At 42.6% G+C, this 6,000-nt stretch overlaps 1 protein-coding gene across 4 annotated transcripts in view; it reads left to right on the top strand.

Moving 5' to 3' along the window:
• The first annotated feature begins 506 nt into the window (after positions 1 to 506).
• Positions 507 to 6,000, top strand: part of rasgrp3 (RAS guanyl releasing protein 3 (calcium and DAG-regulated)) — a 56,554-nt gene continuing 51,060 nt past the window's right edge. For 3 of the 4 annotated variants that reach the window (XM_079248954.1, XM_079248953.1, XM_079248950.1), the window contains exons 1-2: positions 507 to 562; positions 1,015 to 1,100. The gene's annotated coding sequence lies outside the window, so the exon portion shown is untranslated. The remainder of the gene's footprint in view (positions 563 to 1,014; positions 1,101 to 6,000) is intronic. The other variant, XM_079248951.1, reaches the window with a different exon arrangement.

Raw genomic sequence — 6,000 nt, 5'->3', positions numbered from 1 at the left:
CTGTAGTCAGTTGTGAATAAATCCTTTCCCTTTTGACCGTTTGCAGCTTGAATCCTCTTTTTTTCTGAAGGAAACATGACATAAAATACTCCTACATACTGCAGATAATATATACTCTGCACTTGTTGCTTATTGCTCTGGTTAGATGCCACTGCGTTTCGTTGCATTCTACTTGTATATGTGTGATGACAATAAAGTTTAATCTAATCTAAAAAAAAGGGATGTTGGAGCCCTTCAATAAGCTGCATGAAGCAGATCAACCAGTTTGAACTGGTTTGTCTGTTCAGCTGCTTTTAGGGGTAAAATAGAAAAAACCAAAAACAGGAGAGAACTTCTGGGTTCCCAGTGGATTAGATTGAGTTTTACTCCCTCCGTCCTGTCCTGAAACGAGGTTACTGAGTCCTGCCACCAACCTGTGTTTCCAGTAAATTCTGAATCTATTAATAGACTGTGTGTGTGTGTGTGTGAGAGTGACGGGGAAGGTGTCTGTGGGAGTTATTGGTCGGCAGAAAACACTCCTCAGATGAAACCAGATGGTGTTGTCAGTCAGGATCACAGCAAGGTAGGTGCTGAGTGTTTGTGCTGCTAAATAATCATTGATCAGTTTGATGATTTGATGATTGGTTTTAATAGAATAGCAGGACACAGAACTTCATGTTGGGACTGTGCAGACGTGGAAGCCGCATGTTTGATCACAACATTATAGTTCACTGACTGGGTGGAAGAGTCCTGGGGTCATCTGATTCAGACAATCTAGTTTAAATATTCAGAGCTGGTAGAAGTTGATAGGATTTGAGATGCTTTGCCCTTTTTTATTTATTTACTCATCATGGATACACATCCATGATGAGAATCTCCCGTTCCACCACATCATAAAGCTTCTCTGTTTGACTGAGATCTGGTGACTGTGGAGCCGTTGGAGGACAGTGAACTCATCGTCATGGTGGAGATGATGTCATGTTAGTGCCCCCCCTTACGCCTGCAGCACCGATACATTCCTGTTATTTCCAGCAGATTCTGATCCTACCATGTGAATGTGGAGCTGAACTGGAGACTCATCAGACCAGCAACGTTTCTCCATCTTCTATTGTCCAGTTCTGGTGAGTCTGTGTGAATTGTAGCCTCAGTTTCCTGTTCTTACTGACAGGAGGGAACCCGCTGTGGTCTTCTGCTGCGTTCTGGTCCAGACAAGTTTCTCTTCTCTTCTAGAGATGGTTGTGTGTGAAAATACCAGTAAACACTCAGACCAACAACCATGCTGCGTTCAAAGTCAACCTCTTTTCTTCCTCATCATATTGCTCAGTATGAACTTCAGCACGTCGTCTTCACCACGCCTATGTGACTTAGTGCAGGTTAGATATTTGTGTGAGGTAGTGAGTCCAAGGTTGAAGAAGATCAGATGTAGACAGAATTCCCAGTCCTGGGATTTCCTTAAAGATGAACATTTTATTCTCCAAGAGTTGTCCATCGTACAGTTTCAAAGATCTGTGGGCAATCAGTCACCAGTTTCACATCCTTTTCTTCTCTGTCTCCTCGCGAGCTCCCAAAACTGACTACTTATACACCCCATTAGACACATCTGATTTGACTTAGCCTAAACCATTTCCCCATCACCATCCCCAGCAACCTTATTCTACACCAACACTAATAAACAAACCAAATTCCTAAACAAACAAAAACACACAAAAGAAAAACCAGTTCTAATACATTGTTTCAAATAAGCCCAGACTTAAAGAAACTACAAAAGAGGAAATCCTCCACTTGGTTTCTCCCAACCAACTAATCTAAGAAGTCACTCACACCTGCAATGAGGAACAAAGAATAATGTTAAATGGTAACACAATGAAAAATACAACACAATGCAAACACTAACAGTAAGTGCAGCTTGGTTACCTAGCAACATAAATAACAAAATAAAATTTAAGGGACCAATATGAGAAAAGGTAAATGTTCGGGACAAGAGGTGAACATTTACAGTCTCACTTTGTCACAATGTGTTGACAGGATGTTAAACAGGTGGAACTGATGAAGAGAACGAGGAGTTTGTGTACAAACATGCTGCCAACAGGTGGAATATTAACTCCTCCAATTCTACCCACATTTATCCACTGACAAGGAAATTCTAGGAGCAATTTTATCAAAAACAGGCAGAGTGTTAAACATGATCCACTTTTCACCACCTGCCTTAATGAAACTGAACTCCAGCCTCCTTCTCTGCTGCGGCACAAACGCTGAAGTGGTGTGAGACAAAAAAAGTCGGAGCTGGATTGTTTTCGTCCAGCCAGGCAGCAGGATGTGCCGTCACAGCGTTTGTTTGGCCAGGCATTTTTAGAAGCCCAGAGACAAAACAATGTGGACAACGTCATTACGGCGGAATATGGGATGATGGGTTGACCCTCTCAAACAAGCACACAGCAACAATGTGCTCCCCCCACCCTGCCCTCAATTATCACTGGAAAAAAAAAAGCTAAACTCTTCACTGTGCTGCATTCACTGACCAGCGTTATCACGGCTGATCCTGCTGCAGGAAGACGCACACAAACAAACATGAACATGCTCACAAGCGTATTGTGATTCATTTCCTGCTTTGGTTTTTTCCACTTTACCTTGTGTGCATCTAAATTTAACCCAGTTCAACCAACACAGGCAGGAAAACTAAGTTGGGAAAGAATTGGAGGAAGTCTAGTGGTCATTTAGACAAACAGAGCCACATTGGGAGATCTGAGGGGTTGAACAGGAGGCTGAGGACGAGCTGCAGAGGTTCAGCTAGACAACGCTGGTGGCTTTACCTGTTTGGATTGAGGTGGCTTTTTAATGCAAATCTGCTTGTGGACTTTATAAAAAACACTGGACTGATGAACCGTGCAGGTCGGACCTGGTGACTGGTGAGGTAAGGGTGGAGTTTAAATCATCACATCTTACTTCCACTTCGCCCTTTTATGACTACTGTCTTTTGATTTGTTTGTGTTGTTGTCTTATGTGTTCTGCATGTGGAGCCCAGTAACATGAATACAATCATAACTTCTATTCTTCATGGCATATTCCAAAAGCAGTTTAACGTAAAAGCCAGCCTCTCAGTCAGATACATTTCCATGTACATACACTCCAACAGACATAAGAAAAGAAAGTCACATTAATATTTGGTTGGACCTCCTTTGACTTTGATTCCAGCAGATGGGGCAACATCTGGATATGCTTCTGAAATGTCACAACTTGTTTTTTTCGGTTGCATTCATTTTTCTTGAAGATGTTGTATTGATGACGGAAGAGTCAGACTTTCAGCACTTCCTAGAGATTCTATTGATCTGATTGTATCTATTGATACGTTTAGCCTCATAATTTAAAGAAAATGAGTGAATATTCTACAAGTTAAAAAAAAACTGTCAGATAGAAAAAAGTAATCAAAAACTTCTTTGTTTTGAGGATTAAATATAACAGTGAGTTGCTACAACCTACTAATGGTAGCTACCAGAGGTCATTGATTTTTGGATGGATGGATGGACAGATGGATGGATAGATAGACAGATGGATGGATAGATAGACAGACGGATGGATGGATGGATGGATGGATGGGTGGATGGATGGCTGGATGGATGGATGGATGGATGGATGGAAGGATGACTGGATGGAGGGATGGATGGATGGATGCATGGATGGATGGATGGATGGACGGATGGATGGGTGGATGGATGGAGGGAGAGATGGATGGATGGATGGATGGCTGGATGGATGGATGGATGGATAGATGGATGGACAAATGGAAGGATGGACGGATGGACGATGGATGGATGGATGGAGAGATGGATAGATGGATGGATGGATGGATAGATGGATGGCTGGATGGATGGATGGATGGATGGATGGACAATGGATGGATGGATGGATGGATGGATGGATGGATGGACAATGGATGGATGGATGGATGGATGGAGGGAGAGATGGATGGAGAGATGGATGGATGGATGGATGGATGGAGGGAGAGATGGAGAGAGAGATGGATGGAGAGATGGATGGATGGATGGAGGGAGAGATGGATGGATGGACAAATGGAAGGATGGATGGATGGAGAGATGGATGGATGGATGGATGGATGATGCTGTACAGGAGTCTTCTTGCTTCCTCTCTTAATATTTTAAGAGGAAAAAAAAATCAGATGCAAATGCATTGGATGGTAGTTCCAACAGTTCCCACAGCTCCTATAGCTGCAGATGTCCATGGTAACAGCTGACAGGAGTTTTTTGTGTGAGTTCTGGATGTTTCTGCTGCTTTTGGTTTGATTTGATTGAAACTTTTGTTCTCTGATGGACATTAGGAAAGTAAAAACGTGCCAAAATGCACCAGCTTGTAGATTTGGTGAAGAATACAATGTGAGAACTGGAATATAAAGCACAAGACATTATTAATAAGCTGAGATGTATCTGATGTGTCCTGGTTTTACTCCTTTTACTTTAAACTCACTGTTCAGACAGGCTGATTAAACCATTTGTAATGGTGTTTTCTTGCATGCATATGGAAGAATCCCCATCAGTAAAACATCACTGATTTTGCCAAACAGTCATGATTAAATTGTTAAATTCATCATTGTGCTAGAGTTTCGCCATCCCAGCATGCATTGCTGTTGAAAAATTCACCACCTCCTTGCTGCATTTTGAGCACTTGGCAGCAGGTGCAAGCATCTACAGCCAACACTCACATCATCTAACTAGAATAATGTCTTCATTCTCTGTCTCCTACGTAGCTGCACAGATAGTCCAGACTGAAATCTGACTCTGGGTTTATTTATTCATCGCCTGAGCAAACCTGACAGCAACACTCCCGTCAGCTCCCAAACAAACCTGTTGTCATTTTAAAAAACAGTAACCTGGATGAAGCAAGGGTTTTTCTACCTTTTAAGTCGCGTACTCATGACTCTTTCTGACGTGGCACAGTTACTCATGGATTGAACAGAAATTAATCATGTTTTTGTTAAATTATCTGATTTATGAAACACTACTAATAGTACAGAAAGAGGTGAACCCAAAGACAGTACATTGTGCGAAGAGGACTCACTAAAAAACTATTTGTCTTACATCTTTTTAACCACAAAACTGCAAAAGTAGTCCTGGAAATGAGTAAAGGAATGACTGATAAGAAAGTCTGCTACAGAAGAAAGTAAGAAGTTTCCAGGTGTTTAATAGAGATGTTACACCGGTAAATGTCTCAGAAAGTCATCAGTTGATGTTGATGATGGACGCTTTTATCAGTGGTCAGAGTCATGAGAATCCAAGGCTAGACCCCACATTCACTGTAGAAACACCCCGAGAAGTGAAGCCCAAAATAGTTTACAATAGAAGAAGGGGATTATAAAAACCTCCTTTATCTCCATGGAAACTGACTGGTCCTTCATCTCCATGGAAACTGACAGGACCTTCATCTCCATGGAAACTGACAGGGCCTTCATCTCCATGGAAACTGACTGGTCCTTCATCTCCATGGAAACTGACAGGTCCTTCATATCCATGGAAACTGACAGGTCCTTCATCTCCATGGAAACTGACAGGGCCTTCATATCCATGGAAACTGACAGGGCCTTCATCTCCATGGAAACTGACAGGGCCTTGATCTCCATGGAAACTGACAGGGCCTTGATCTCCATGGAAACGGACAGGTCCTTCATCTCCATGGAAACTGACAGGGCCTTCATCTCCATGGAAAAGGACAGGGCCTTCATCTCCATGGAAACTGACTGGTCCTTCATCACCATGGAAACTGACAGGTCCTTCATCTCCATGGAAGCTGACAGGTCCTTCATCTCCATGGAAACTGACAGGGCCTTGATCTCCATGGAAACTGACAGGGCCTTGATCTCCATGGAAACTGACAGGGCCTTCATCTCCATGGAAACTGACAGGGCTTTCATCTCCATGGAAACTGACAGGGCCTTCATGATTCCTTTCAAACAAAGGCAGAGTGGGAGGAGACACTTTAGCAGTTTTTACCACAAAACAGTGAAAGTTAGAG

The sequence above is a fragment of the Telmatherina bonti genome (assembly GCF_933228915.1).
Source record: "Telmatherina bonti genome assembly, chromosome: 11".
NCBI classification, from domain to species: Eukaryota; Metazoa; Chordata; class Actinopteri; order Atheriniformes; family Telmatherinidae; genus Telmatherina; species Telmatherina bonti.
The sequence above is the reverse complement of the archived record's forward strand: the minus strand, read 5'-3'. Positions and strand labels throughout refer to the sequence as shown.